The sequence below is a fragment of the Sinocyclocheilus anshuiensis genome, unplaced genomic scaffold (assembly GCF_001515605.1).
Source record: "Sinocyclocheilus anshuiensis isolate Anshui unplaced genomic scaffold, SAMN03320099.WGS_v1.1 scaffold338, whole genome shotgun sequence".
Classification (NCBI taxonomy): Eukaryota; Metazoa; Chordata; class Actinopteri; order Cypriniformes; family Cyprinidae; genus Sinocyclocheilus; species Sinocyclocheilus anshuiensis.
Window position 1 is genome coordinate 253,730 of NW_015542339.1, and position 17,028 is coordinate 270,757.

Consider the following 17,028-nt stretch of genomic DNA (forward strand, 5'->3'; position numbering starts at 1 on the left):
ACCCACACACACACACACACACACACACACACAAACAAACACAATCATTTGATTAGATATCTAAGTGAAAATAATAGAAAAAAATATATTTAATACTTTTTTAGATTCTTAATATAGAACATTCCAAAGATATATATATACATTTTTATTATTTTAATTTTTTACAAATAATGACATCCCGCAGTGTACTTTACTGCATCGCACACATAGCTACATTTAACTGCTAAGTAGCTTCTTTTAAATGGCCATCAGTGTTGAAAGACACTTTTTGCAGGCATATGATGTTATTACCGTATATATACACCAGCAGGGGTTAAGTGGGCCATGCTAATCAAACCTTCATCCCTTGTGCTCAACTAATAAATTGAAATTAGCATCACAGTCAGGGGCGACGCTAGCTTTGCATCTGGGGCCCATTTGCAGCCATTTAATTACTACCGGCCATTACAAGAGGCCCCGACATCACTTCCTCCCCACTGGGCCCATTGATTAGGCAAGATCATCTGATGAGAGGTTACAGCAGTTGACAGCTGTACACTTTCCAGACCGCTCTGCGCTCTGGCCACCTGGGGTTATGAGATGTTATTAATACGCTTTTGAAGATCACACACATACGCAGATTCTGCCTCATTCACACACGTCACTGCCGTCAGCCACAAAATTGAGAAGATACAGATTCTTCCATTTATCAGTGAAGGACACAGGCAGGCAACACAAGTCTAATGAAACGGGACACCCTCTCTCAGACACACGTCCTCCCTCCACTAGACCGTCTGTCCCTGTCTCTGTAAAAGCTCTTATGAGATAACCATGAGCTGTTCTGATAGCAGCAGCTGAGAATAGAGCAGTGACGGCCTGTTTGTTCCATAGACCACATTGGGCCAGTTATTTAAAAAGCAAATGAGTGCACAACTTACAAAGGCAATCAACAATGTCAGGTTAGGGGCATTTCTAATAAAATTCGAGCCTTGTTAAGTTGGCTAAATTGTGTACATCTGATTTTAAAGGGATATTACACCCAAAATGAAAACTCTGTCATTCATTACACGCCTTAATGTCGTTCCAAACCCATAAGACCTTCGTTCATCTTCAGAACACAAATTAAGATATTTTGATGAAATCCGAGAGCCTTTTGACCCTCTATAGACAGCAATGGTACTACCACGGTCAAGGCATAGAAAGGTAATAAGGACATCATTAAAATAGTGACAACAGTGGTTCAACCGTAATTTTATGAAGCTACGAGAATACTTTTTGTGCACAAAGAAAACTAAAACAATTCTTCTCTTCCATGTCAGTCTTCGACACGCGTTCACGAGAGTACCACCTTGAACGTGTCAGTTGTGTTGCTGTCTATGGGAGGGTCAGACAGCTCTCAGATTCCATCAAAAATATCTTAATTTGTGTTCCGAAGATGAACGAAGGTCTTACAGGTTTGGAACGAGTCGTGAGTAAAGATTCACGGTAGGCGTGTATAAGCACATTCATTTGTTCTTTATGTTGATAAATATGTATAATTATAAACAATTAAGGGAGCATGTGTGTGTGGGTACTAACTAGCAGAATACATGGCCAAACATCTCCATATAAAGGCTTCCGCACAATTTGAACCATTGATATGTTGAGGCAGATGCCACATTCGACCGCTCCAAACACGTCAACATGTCCATCTTGAAGTGGCTAACAAGATGTCACTCACAATCTGGGTTATGATGATCATATAAAATACATTTTGTACATGGTCATTATTTTTTATAAGAATTAAAAAGTACAAAAGCAGTTGTCTTAATACATCATGACATTTGATTCTAAAACAAAATACTTTTTACCTTAATGTTTTTGAAAATAATCATTTAAAACATTACTTTGTTTTTGGTGGTTACAGCATTCGACTAGAGTCACTCATTGAAACTTTTATTTATTAAAAAAAAAAAAATACCAATAACTTGTCTGTTGCATCCTCACTGATGTGTTTGAACGAAACAGCAGGTCTACCTGAGTTCTTGTTCATGTTTTGGGTGTTATGTAAGAAGGACTGTGGGTGGACATGAGTCACCTCGACCCTTAAAATGTCTACATGACTCACTCTTCATGCATCTGCCTGATATTTACATTGTGAATGAACACGAATAGCCCGTACCTTCACACGTCCCACCCCACAGACAATCAACGCCAACCTGCAGCTGCGTCATCCGCTCAGACTGCCTCCAGAGGGAAACTTTAGCTTTTTTTGTCATCTTATCAAGTTCAGCTAATGACACCAGAAACACAGGGTTGGCTTCCCCACCGTGCTAAACGAAACAAACAATGTTTGGCAGGTGCCCACTGAGTTTGAGTCAGAAGAGACATGGCATAGAAAGAAGCTGTTGGGAAACGCTGCAGTAGAACCCTGTACGGAAATACAGTTTGGGAATGTAAATTTGGGCTTTCACTGTTCAAACATGAATGTGTCTCCTCCAAAAATAAAAATACATTAAAAAAAATGGACAGTTAAAAAATACATTTAAAAAAATAGTATTTTGAAACCGAGCCGTTTAATCATAATGTCTACTTGGAAAGCTAATTCTCCATGCGTTCCCTAAAGAATTTCCAACAGGTTTTTAGAATAGCTTTTGTTGTATTTGTAGTCCTTATGTAGAATTTTGTTAGCAACAGTGAACTAAACAAACATTTAAACACTAATGCTACTATGCTAATGCTACTTCGTAAAGCACATCAACTTGCGTCCTTGTGGTATTTGTAGAACCTTATTAACAATTTGCATAGTGGCCTAAAACAAACACTAATGCTTCTATGCTAATGCTAATTTGCCAAGCACAAGCTCACATTTTTATGGTATTTGTAGTCCTCATATAGAGCATTGTTAACTTGTACAGTTGGTTGAAACCATAGACTGTATAAAAACATGGACGTAGTGTCCGTGACGTCACCCGTAGGTTTCCGAAGAGTGTTTTTGAAGCTCAAAATTGGGCGGAGGCGGCCGTCGCCATCTTGGCAGCGCATCACCGCGCGTCACTCTCGGATAATCGAAAATGGGCAAAGAGGCGGGAGCAGGTTGCTGAAGCCACGCCCACCTAGCTCGACGGTGGTGACAGCAGCGGCAATCCACCTGTCACTCAAGTGGCCTTAATTATGCAGAAATTTAAGGCTTAATATAATTTAAATGGATGAGTTATAAAAAAATTCATCCCCCTCACAGTTGTCATGAAGGGCAAAATTAGCTATATAGACCAAAATAATTTTTTGCACCAGGCTGTAAACGTTTTTTTCTGCTGTAAAGTTGGGCATTTTATCATGGGGAGTCTATGGGATTGACTCCCTTTTGCAGCCAGCCTCTAGCGGCCAGTTGATGAATTACAGTTTAAGTCACTTCCGTGTTGGCTTCACCAGAGAGAGGGGGAGGTTGCCGCTTGGTTGAAACAAACACTAAAGCTACTATGCTAACGCTACTTCAAACACATCAATTTGCGTCCTTGTTTTATTTTTAGTCTGTAAAATTAATTAACAAATTGCATAGCGGACAAACAAACACTAAAGCTACTACGCTAATGCTAATTTGTCAAGCACAAACTTGCGTTTTTATGTTATTTGTAGTCTTCATGTAGAACCTTGTTAACTTGCACAGCTGACTAAAACAAACATTAATGCTGATGCTACTTCGTCAAATACATCAACCTGCATCCTTGTGATATTTGTAGTCTGTATGCAGAACCTTAACTAATAGTGAACAAACATAACACTGATGCTACTATGCTAATGCTAATTTGTCAAACACAAACTTACATTTTTATGGTATTTGTAGTCCTCATATAGAACCTTGTAAACTAACACAGTTGACTAAAACACAAACACATGCTACTATGCTAATGCTAATTGTCAAGCACATTGCATTTTTGCAATATTTGTTGTAGAACCTTGTTTGCAGAGGTTGTCAAGCACATAAACTTGTTTTTGTAGTTCTTATTTAAAATCCTGTTAGCAGCTTGCATGTGGACTGAACAAACACAAACTATGCTACTATGCTAATGCTACTTTGTCAAGCACATAAACTTGTTTTTGTAGTTCTTATTTAAAATCCTGTTAGCAGCTTGCATGTGGACTGAACAAACACAAACTATGCTACTATGCTAATGCTACTTTGTCAAGCACATAAACTTGTTTTTGTAGTCCTTATTTAAAATCCTGTTAGCAGCTTGCATGTGGACTGAACAAACACAAACTATGCTAATGCTACTTTGTCAAGCACATAAACTTGCATCCTTGTGGTATTTGTAGTCCTCATGTAGAACCTTGTTAATAACTTTCACAGTGGACTTAACAGACACCTAAACACTAATATTACTATGACTAGTGCCTATTTAGCAATGAGTTAACTTAATATCACTTTGTGAAAAATACGAGTAAAACAAAAACTAATTGTAATTGATTAAAAACCTAGTAATTAATATCTGTGGGCAAAGCTCACAAGTTTTATTATCTGTCCACTCCTTTTCAGATCATCCCTACACCCCTTCATCTATTAATTTTGTCGCTAATATGGTGAGGAGTTTTTTTGGCATGACCGGATGGGTTTGTGTTACGAGGAAGATCATATGGAGTCTCAGAGAAAGACAAGCCGTCACAGGGTCTGTAAAGCTGCTGTAAAACATGGCTTGCCTGTTGCCACCGTGTCCTCTAAATTAATCTTGAAGCCCTCAGAGGCTGGAAGTATGTGTGGTCTATTCTATGGTTTTGTGTTTGCGTTAGCTTTTAATTTGAAGAAACCGAGTACAAATGTTTTGCTTAAAATAAATCTTATTTTTTAATACTATTAAAGTTTATGCATTGTGAAAAGACAACTGACACTCAAGCTACACCTTAGTAGCTTTTGCCATCCACCATTTAGCTTATTTAAAGATATATAATAATTTAAAATTACATTAAAGAGAATTTGATTGGAAAATTTGCTTGTATTTGACTTTTTCCTTCCCTTTAGGTTAAAATATGGTCTGGAGATTTATTTTGCAATCTTAACTCATGAATGTAAAGGACAAATGATATATTGAAGACAATTCTTCAGAAACTTCCAATGAAATCTATGAAAATGAAATTCTAAAACAAAACTTTCCAACAGTGAGCGTTCATGAGAAAAAGCTTCTAGGTGTCAACACCAGTGGATCACGGGGTAATTATTCCAGGTATTTCGATCCTCCTCATTTATCTAACTTGCTGAACAATGGCTACCGGCTACCGCAGTCTTGGCAACAATCGAAAGGTAACCTATTTTGAACTGTCAGCAAGTCAGCAAAAGTGCACACTATAGGCGGGGCCGGGTCATGTGATCACAGCCGAACACCGCTGTTAGTCCATGAGGAATATCATGCATTGCGATCCATTAACATCGGCAGCAGTCAGCATCTAAAATTACAAATGGTGAGTAGTAAAATATATGGACCCCTGCTGTTTTCTTCCCATCAGCTCACCTGCTGGCAAATGTGGGCATTGCATTAGGCGCTGCCCTGCCTGGTAATTTATACACCGAGCACCTGGTCAGTCCATGAGACCTCAGCGCAACCTGCTAGCAGGCCCGTCTCCGTTTCAGATGTGGATGAACCTTATACTGGCTTAATATGGAAAAAGAAGGTTACTCATCCAATATAGTATGTTGATCTGTATCTTAATACACCACAAATCAACCATGACTTGTCAGGGTTTGAAGGAAAGATAATTAATAAACCGAGAATTTAGGGCCTTGTACATCATCTTAGCTTTCTTTAGAAGTGTCAATGTGCACCATATATGATCACGAAGAAACAGGTGGAGGCAGTATATAACTGACGTAGAGAAGCTTAGACAGGCGTCTCTTGAATGTGTCGTTTAGTGATGGACCAAAAAAAAAAGAAAAAAAAAAAAAAGGTGTCTGTTTTTATTAGCAAATATTTTAGATGATAATATGCTAAACTAACAAAATCTGCATTATCTTGAAATGCATGGATAACAACCATAATAATTCATGAGGTAAAACAGAAAACTGAGTGGTCAGTCCATATAACATGGCCATTAGCTAATAATATAATTAACGTTTTTTATTTGATTTGATTTTAAACAGTGTGTAGTGTAACCCCGGTTAAATAAAGTGTAATTGAAGGGAATTATTTAATTTATTCACAGTTTAGTAACATCATATAGCATCATTCAAAATTGAAAATTGTGTGGGAGTAATGTTGCTCAGGACTCGATTTCTTGATTGCAACAAGCAATTTTCTACAGCAATATTCACTAAATGTCCATGAATTTTCCAGACCTATAAAATCCCTGTTAAATTTCCAGGTTTTCCATTAAATGATCAATGAGTACGACCAGGATCATTTAGTAAGTGAATATGACATTTTTATTCTATCAATAACACTAACTATAATATATGATATAGTTAGTGTCATTGATGAAATTAAAATTTCATATTCACTTACTAGTAGCACTAACTATTGTTTAATACTGTGAAACAAATGTACAATTTTTGTTTCACTTGTATTTTTAATGTTTCTTTATGAAACATTACAAATACGAAACATTAAATACTTTCTGAATACGAAAACTACATAACTTTTTGTGTATAACAGTGCTCATGAAAACTAAAATAAGTTGACAACCTAAACAAGCAAATCTGGTATTACTCATGCATAAAATTTACATGGTGCATGCATGATACAGAGCTAACAACAGTTTAACATAAACCGTTACCAAAAGTGAGTTATCCAAAACTTCAGAAGTGCATGTTGAATGATTTTCAGCTTTTATGACTAGTCCCACCATGTTCTGGAATGTTCCAGAAAGCACTAGAATATACAAGGAATGTTTTAGAAACTTCTAGAATGTTCCCATCATTGCAAAAGCAAAATATATTTAAAAAAGAAATTTTGTACAAAAACTTAACTGTACTAAACTAATGTTTCATAATTAATAACAGAGGTTTTAAATTTACCTGACCCTAAATATTTACCAAAAGTGATGCTACATGAAAATAGATAGTATAATAATTAGCACCACAGAATTACAGAAGAAAAAAAATTTATGTGAAACAAATATTACATTATATATAGGTTTTAAATTAATTCTTTATGCTGTTATTTTTCTACGGAAAACAAATATGGTTGATATTTGGCTAATATTATAGTGCTCTGTTTAACTCATATCAATATACCAATCCATTCCGCAGAATTTTACTGTTTTTTTTCTACCTAAATCAGCATTGAAAATGCAACAAAAAACATCTTAAGATTTCGCCTGGGCCTCGTAAGTCAAATTCGTAAATCAAACCATGTGGTGTCATTCTATTATTAGCGCCCACCGTTCTCTGTCACCATGTCAGAGCTACATCTCAGAGATGTCTAGTTTTATTTGTGCTGTATGCTAATCATGTGCTTTGGTTCTGAGGGCCAAGCGGACCCGTCTGCTGACAGGAGACAGCTTTCCCAAATAGGGCTCTTAGGAATAGGAATGCTCAGCACACTTCAGTTACTCAGTCAGTTAGTCCCATCTAGTAGATGGTATTCTTTTTGGACCTAAAAAGCATCTTTCTCCATTGAGGCTAACTGAAAAGCTTAACCTGATATATTCTTTTAAAACTTGACCGATTTATCTTATTCTTTTGGGTTGTTTGCTGAAAAAAAAAGCACATTTGTGACCCATGAGCCACATCTGTTTTAGATGGTACCATTTTATGGTACACTAAAGAGAGAATGTGTGAAAACACCAGTAAACAACAATAAACCAGTAAACAACAAAAGGAATATTTAGCACAGTACTTAGCACCCTGAACACTTACAAGCTTATACTAAACCCAATAGATTTCATAGAGAAATCTGTACTGCTACTACTGCAAACACACGAGGTGTTAGAAATTCAATCAACCTCAAGCAGAAACGCTTATTATTTGATGAAAATGGCTTACACTTATTCTCGACGTGTGATGGTGTCAAGTATGAGAGAATGATGATAGGTTATTTACAAGAGAACCTATTAATAATTGTAATTAAGTTAATTGCCACAATCATATTTAGCCGAGATGAGTCATAACATCACCACCCTGAATCTCAGACAAGCTTGAGAATTTGTGCTATAATTGTATTAGTTTCATTATAAAATGTAATATAACCTAATATAAATATGCAACATAATTTTATTATCTCAATGGTGAAGTGCATAATCAGTGCCTCTAAAATGAAACTGACTTAACTGTTTTCAAACAGGTTTTTTTCCAAGGCCTGCCATTGGTTAGGGAAACACATAGCTCCGCACGAAACTCATGTCATTGGCTGAGTCAGTGTTGCTATGCTGGCTAGTCAAGAAAGAAAAAAAAAAGAAAGAAAAGGAAACCAGCAATGTTTTGAAAACACCTGAGAGACATGGTGTATTTAGGGGAATCAACCTACGAATAGCTGTATATTAAACTGGGATATGATAAAGTATTTTAACGTAGAAATATCATATATTGGAAATAGTACATGAAGTATTATTCTCATTTCAATATTTTGGCTTTACACCTGTGCCTTGGTGCTTTACTATGGAACTATATTATCATGACAAAAATAACTAAAGACATCATAAAGGATGGCACAATGGCACAAATGAGCTACAGGTTGTAAAACGAACATGCCGGAAGGTTAAATGCGTGTTCCTGAACTGTGACGCCTGTAGATGAAAGCAAAATGCCTTTATGGTGAGCACACGTGCTACAAACTGCTCACAGTTCACAGAGCAACAGCACCTGTGCAACCCTGAGCTTTAGACAAGAGATTTCAAAGTCTTTGGAGAGAAACCGTACATTCCTGGCATTAAGGCATGACGGGGCTGTTGTCAGGGGTTGTGACATGTTAGTTACATGAAAAGAAAGGGGGAACTTCACACTCAATGCCAGGTCAACACCAAATCAAAACTCACCCCTTTTACTTTCTTAATGCATGCTTTTTGCCGTCTTTTTGTGCATGATTCATTAGTAAACTGCAATTGTCTTTGTAATCTTTCATAATGTATGACCTGAGCCCTAACCCTAAAATCAGTTGATAGCAATGTTGTTCCTATCAAAATAAGTTCTTTCACCAGCTAAGTATAGCTGTGAGATTTTGATAAGATGCGTTTTTGCTGGTTTTTGTTTACTGGTTGGCAGTGGTTGCCAATGTGTAACTATCCATTTCAGATGAATGTAACTGCTTGTACCGTCTTCTGCATCAGCTAGAGCAGTGTTTCCCAACCAGGGTGCCGTCTGTCGAGAGCAGGGGCACTGTGTAAAAATCCTTTTTTAATATTTTTAAATTGCTAAAATGTTCAAAAAACATCTATTATATAATATGCATTTCTGATGTCGCCAATAATTAGAGATGCACCGAAAATCCAGCTGCCGATAATTAGTTCACCGCTCAGGTTTCACTTTCACGTGGTGTGACGCTCTGTGTATTATCCCGCTCTATGCGTATGCTCAGCTCCAATTATATATCGTTCATGCTCATCGAAACAGCAAAGTCCACTCAAAAATTGAGCCGACAGGAAACATCGATGTAGTACATCTATATAGTATTGTTTCAGTTTGCAATAGCCCTACTGTGCTGTAACATGGTGTGGTAAATGGGCAACTCTGGTAACGCTACCCTCTCATTCATTGATCTGCTAACCGTTATGTAATGCTCGCGTGTTCTGATAATAATAGCTTTCTAGGACTAAACATTATTTGGATAATTGGTAAAAAAAAATCTTTATTTGTTCTTATTTTATTACTGACTGCTTACTTGTCATTTTTTATTCAATTAAAAATTTAAAATCAAGCTATCTCATGCTACGGCAACAAAATTACCCCACTGTAAAATCAAAAATACACTGAGTGAGCAAAAATTTAAAGTTAAAGTTACTAGTTAAAATGGTAATTAAACAATGTTTACATATGAATAAAAGCCTACATTAAAATCTGTCGTATAAAGTGGTCTCTTCATTAGAAATTAGCCTACTGATTGCCACCATTGATGGACAAAAAAAATGGAATAATATTAAAAATATCTGTATGACAGTATATTCTGCAGTTCTTCCCTGCTGTACCGAACATCTATACTTTTCAAAGTATCATATCGAAGTTAGAAATTCAAGTTTTGTGAATTTATTTTGTAGGGTGCCACAAATGTGTTAAAATTTCCAAAGGGTGCCGCGACTAAAAAAAGGTTGGGAAACACTGAGCTAGAGAAATGACTCACAATCAGGTGTAAATGTACCTAAATAAATAAGCATTACAAAATATTAATTAATAAAAAAATTATTTTTATATTTAGTTTTATAATTATATTATTCAATGGGTTAAATTAACAAATGATGATAATAGCTTGATTTTAATTTCTTTTTTAAACAGGGAAAACATATAATGTGTTTATTTATTTAAATTTGCATTATTTTAGTTTAAATGCGTCTAATAATATTAATCAATGACATCTAGTATAATATTTTTGTTGCAGATTCAAAACAGAACTGGGCTGACAATAATCCCCCCCCTTTTTTAAGCGATAATATAATGGAAAGTACATAGTTATGATATGGAATTAATGGGCACTAATTCATTGGGATGTGGGGGACAAAATAGTTTGGAAACACTGAGATACAGTTATTTAGGGAAACAGTATTGACTTTAATGTGATATGTGATACATTATTGTCAGGAGTTATCAGACGGACACACAATGTCAAAAGGAATCTGACATTGAAGACTGAATGTGCCTTCAGCGGCATGACAATGATTTTTAATTCTGCCCTTGGAGGACCTTGTATTTTAACAATCAAATAAAGGCTAGATCTAGTTTATAAGCAGATCTGCCTCATGCCTTGATTCTGCTCAGGGACAGATGTCCAATTAAACTCGGATAAACACCTTCTTTAATTTTAGACAATGTTTACCCAGGGACCTTTGCACTTGGCTGACATGTTCTCAGCATATGTTCGGCACACAGCAGGACAACCACAACAGCAGAGCTCATTACATATAATTCAATCAAACACATATAGAGCTGTCAGTGACGTCACATCGAGCACAAGGGATACAGCATCGGGATTGGTGTGAAGCAGTGATCAGGGCTCACTTCCCATTTCTAACTATATCAAATATGAACTCGTGCAGTTTTACCACTTGGGTGTGGATGAGGCTGCAAAATTGGATTAAGCTATAAATAGATATAAAGCAGAGAAAAGTCATCAGACCTCAACTTCATGCAGTTGGCTTCTATAAAATATAGGTTTGTTTTTATATATATATATATCTCTATTATTGTTTTTCAGCTACTAAATAATCTATTATAATATGGCTTGGCTACTTTGCCGTGTGGTTGACTATGATATTGTCTACAATTTAGGTACAGCTTTGCGTGGGGTCATTTCAATTAAATTTTCATCCATTTTTTGCCTAATTTAAGGAAAAAAGCTTATTTTGGACAACGGCAATATATCACCAATGTAAATTTGTGATGTACTTTCAAGTGCCTTTTACCTACAAAACACTTTAAAGCTCAGAAATTCCCTTTCAGTGAGATAGCAGAAGTTGCTAGTGTCATAAAACTGTCATACATTTAACTTAAAGATTAGCCCAGTTGCTTCTACATGTCAACAAAGCAATGAACACATGCTCAGAGGAACCTCAATGACGCAGCAGGAAACCCCGCAATTCTGCAAAGATGGAAACAAATAAGTGTCACCACAAATAGGCTGATAGTGGTTGACACCAGCTAAGAGCCAAGCCTAACACTTTTTCACTAAGCTAACATGGCACCTTGTCGACAAATCTTTTCACACTGTATTTGTTGCATTTCTGCGTGGACGTGAAGGAAACAGCACTTGTGTCTGATGTCTTTCCAAACACTGACACTTCTCGAATTTGTTTAACCAACCTCACCTAACTGGTTTTCATAATTAATGACTGCCAGTTTTTACCAGCGCCCATCGATCAAAGCAGTTGAAAGCACCCATCTTATGATATTTGAGAGATCACACCTTCCTGAATAAACCATCATGTGATCCAAGCCACAGGAGGAAACGAGGCACATTCAGACATACTGTCTGAACCTCAAGATTTAGCCAAATGTCAGAACCATTTGGCCTTGGCAAATACAATGCAAGATCCAAGAGATATTAGAAGACAACGAAATTAATGCAAGTGTAAAGATGTTTTGCTGGTTTTCAGATTTGCCAATGTCACATAAACCTGGCGGCATGTAGATGTAACTTTAAAACTAATAAAATTAAGTTGCTAAATTACATGAAGATAAAACTCTTTTCGTAAATGTTTGCAGTAAACAGACCCCTCTTTGTTGGTGATCATACACCTACAGAACAAATGCTCTGTTGCAGTGTTTAATTGCTTGACAACTATTACCAAATTGAACATAAAGCTAATGTTAGCATTGTCGCTCTCTTTCTGGTCACGTGATATCACCTTTTTGCAAACGTTTGTAAATCCTTCGTTATTTGGTTGCTAATCGACTTCTTTGTTGATAATCAAAAACTTAAAAGCTAACAGTAGTGTTGCTGTTTTGCTTATTTGTATACCACTGAACAACACTTTGTGCACGTCAGGAACGAATTTTTGATTGGAAGTAATTTCCAACATCCATAAAGTGTTGCCCAATGTCTAAAAATGGCATATAAAGAAATAAGGAGCAGCGCTAGATTAGCAAGTTTTTGATTGCTATGCCAACGTCCTGACATTGGACAACACTGTGGATATTGGGAACTAATTTATCATCGGAAGTTATTCCCAACATCTATAAAGTGTTGCACAATGTCCAAAATATAGTGTTTTAGAAAACAGCAACTTTACAGTCAGCTTATCAAGTTTTTGATTAGTATGCCATCATTTTGACATCAGACAACACTTTGTGGCATTGGGAACAAATCTATGATTTGAAGTCATGGTTAACATCTACAAAGTGTTGCCCAATGTCTAAAAGATGGCATATAAAGAAATAAAGAGAAACACTAGTTAGTTTAGCAAGTTTTTAATTAGTATGTCACTGCCCAGACATCGGACAACACTTTGTGTACTTCGGGAATGAATTTTATGATTGGAATGTCATTCCCAACATTCATAAAGTGTTCCCCAATGTCTAAAAGATGGCATTTAAATAAATAAAGAGCAATGCTACAATTAGTTTAGCAGGTTTTTGATTAGTACATCATCCAGACATCAGAAAACACGTATGTCAAAAAATAAATAAATAAATGATCGGACGTCATTCCCAACATGCATAAAGTGTTGCCCAATATTTAAAAATGGTGTTTAAAGAAATAAAACAGCAATGCTACAGTAAGCGTAGCAAGTTTTTGATTAGTATCAAAGACTATAGATATATAAAGATGGTTCAATCTTATGAACTGGAGAAACTGCAACGCGCAATACGGCAGAATAGTCCCGCTTTCTAAATGAAAGAGCCAATCGCTGATTGGTAAAGTCATTGCATCACTGCAGCCGTTAGAAGCTCCGGTTCCCATAGAAACCTGAGGCTAGACCAGCCAATGCACATGTGAAAAATAGGGTTTTTAACACTATTTGAGTACACAAAACAACATTCATGGGGCAGTTCATTTCAGATTTTGTTGCTGATTTGAAAAATTTAATTTAATTGCAAGTTCAGCAAGCAGTTTTTGAGATTTTAGGATTCCCCCATTCATTTAGATAGGACTTGGTCTTGTATGAGCTGCCCGGAGGCGTTGCAAATATGGCCGCTGAGTGAACAGACTTTTCTTGAAAGAGACTTTGTTAGTACGCCATCATCCAGGCATCAGACAACACTTTGTAGAAGTCGGGAACAAATTTATGATCGGAAGTCATTCCCAACATTCATAAAGTGTTGCCCAGTGTCTAAAAAATGACAGAGATAAAACTGTCGGCACCGACAGCCTTGTGGGTAGAGCACGGACATACAGCGCCATTACGCTACGGGCATCCCGTGCTTGAATTCCGACTCTAGGACCTTTCCCGATCTCGCCCCCATCTCTCTCCCACTTCACTTCCTGTCAGTTCAGGGCTGCGTTTCCCAAAAGCATCGTAAGCTTAAGTACATCGTAGACCCATTAAAACCTATGGAGCTACGATCAACTTAGTCTTACGATGCTTTTGGGAAACACAGCCCTGATGTGTCCATATTTTTCACATTTACAGGTAGTTTATAGTTAAGACTTTAACACTTTAAGACTTTAATTGTTGTTCCAGGACCAACAAAAGGAACATTAGTAACACTTTAGTATAGGGACCAATTCTCACTATTAACTAGTTGCTTATTAGCATGCTATTATTAACATATTAGCTGATTATTAGTACTTATAAAGCACATATTCTGCATGACCATATTCTATATACCCAATACCAAAACTTAACTACCTACTAACCATTAATAAGCAGCAAATTAGGAGTTTATTGAGGCAAAAGTCATAGTTAATGGTTTGTTAATGCAGACAATTGGACCTTAAAATAAAGTGTGACTGGAACATTTCTTGCTTTAAATTCTCATGGTGACCGCCTTTAGCACATGCATTCAACTCTTTCCTGCCATTTAAGAACTTTACAGGCCTATGCTGCTACATCTACACAAACAGCTCAAAACACAAGTGTTTCCATGCAGCATTGTGTTACCATACGGCTTCATAACCGCATACACATGAAGCTAATGACAAAAGGCAACCAAATAGCCGGTAGTCTTAATAGCTGAAGGGACAAAGACATTCACAACATATTTCCCAGCTGTGATTTAAGCATCCCTGGTAATACCAGCAAACACGCATGCTATGAAGAGCCAAGGTCAACACGGCGTTCAGGCCTTCACTAAGAAACAAGTTTAAAACCTTTCATCCTCTATAACATTGTTTGAAACATCTAGATCCAACCGTTTAATGGTCAAACAACACCAACAACCAAGATTGCTATAGAAAAAAGTGAAATGCTACAACAAAAACGAACAAAGTACCTTTCCAGGGGCATATTCACACAACAGTTTACACCAGTATCTGGAAAACTCAGAAGCGCTGTAACCCAGAATGGCGTCTGGGACTCCCATCAGCCCTCACTTTCCGGGGGGTACGAGGCAACTTCCCCCTTTGGGTCGGGCTGGCAGAGTGATATAGAGAGAGCAGCTGAGGAGGGATATATGGGAAAAGAGGGAGCGATACAGTGCGACGGACGAGAGGAAAAAAGGCCAACACAACAGTCCTGAAACATCCCGACAATACCAATCCTAATGCTGCGGCCCACTGCACTATTTAAAAACGATCCATCAAAAATACCCCATCTTTCACCGCACTGTCAGAGCCCACGACCTTTCGCTGGCTGTGAAAAGCTTCACACAGGCAGCTGAGGGTTTAATGCACTGCGGCGTTTAATGCAGGAGCCAACCTGGACAGTACTGTTAAATAATTAAGCTGACTTAGTATGACGGAGATTTTTCAAGCAATGTCACGAAATTGTAACAATCACGTTTAAAACTATACCGTGACAACATTGGCTTGGTACTGAAGGATTATTTTTGATTGAAAATGTTCACAAATTTTTTTTTAATCAATTTAAAATTCATTCGTATTTCTGATCAAATCATTTTAGTCTCAAACAATGCTAATGTTTGTATGGTGAAAGTAAATGAAAACTTACTTCTAAAATCTTAAATGCATCAATTCTCTCATATTTTTTCCTCAAAACAACACACCACTGCAAATATTTAATATATTTACTAAACCCTATTACTAAAGAAAAATTAAGAAAAAAAAGTATTAAAATATTAGAATGCCTTCTGAAACATGTCACACTAAAGACCGGAATAATGTCTGCTAAATTTTTTTTGCATAGCATCAGATAAATAAACTACATTTTAAAGAATATTCAAATATATATATATATATATATATATATATACACACACAATTTAATATGAAATGCACAATGGTTAAATGCAACATCTTTCACATGCTCACAAAGTGTTGTGCAAAAACAGAGAATGTTGATGGGTTAAAATAGACTCAGTGGACGGCACGTCCATAAACGGACACCTTTTTAGCGCTGCGACAGAACTGGCATCCACATTTCTGTCAGTAACACACACGGAAGAGTCGCGTGGTTCTATACGTCAGCCGCTGGTAACCCTACAGGGGGTTTTCACTCAAGACTACACATTACTGCCATGTTTGTCCGATATACAAGGCTAATTTTGTTCGTCTGTACTCAAGCAAGTTATATAGTACTTCAAATGTTATGCAAGTCCCTCAAACGACATACACTTTTGAATGTGCAGGATATTTACAAGATTTTTCTTTGCCGATGCAACCATCTAAACATTGCAAGACTGCTTATAATCCAAAATCTAAATGAACAACTGCACAAACACAGTATGTTTTTTGCATGATTAGTATTATATTTTGACCAATGCTAAGTGATTTTATACAGAGGCATGTTGCAGGAATGTGGTCATCACTTACACGCACATCAGCACTGATCACGCCGTGTGCCATTTATCTGTTACAAGCAAATAGCAGTTTGTCACCAGTAACATCTGCTAAAAATCACATACATGACTCGCATGTGCTGTCTGTCTGTGGAGACCCAAGGTAATTGTTTTTCACTTTTCTTTGTTTTCTTCTTCATAACTGATTCAACTTGTCAAATCAATAAAAAGGGAATAGCTCTGTTGTCATATCTTACCTTCTACAACATTAACGTTTTAGTTGAAAGTATGTTTTTAATGTTTAAGTGCATGCATTAAAGATTTACTCATACTGCACTGGATTATGAGTTTATTTAATACAGTTTAATCATTTTATTTTTATGAATAATTTATTAGATTTTATTTTGTGAAAAATGTAAGTTACCACTAAACTAATTGCAAAATTAATTTTAACACTTTCTGTAGCTCTTCTCAACAATTTGTATGACTTAAAGGCCAGTTTTAAAATAATAATAATAATAAAAAATTACTTAAGCCACAAATGTCTATAAGGAATGTTAATAATAATTATCTGTAACAATCTTATTGATGTTTGCTTTTCA

General features: G+C 36.5%; 1 protein-coding gene across 1 annotated transcript in view; it reads right to left on the reverse strand.

The window, feature by feature from the left end:
- Positions 1-17,028, reverse strand: part of LOC107691192 (RNA-binding protein 20-like) — a 69,197-nt gene that overhangs the window by 51,349 nt on the left and 820 nt on the right. The gene's annotated exons all lie outside the window — the stretch shown is intronic.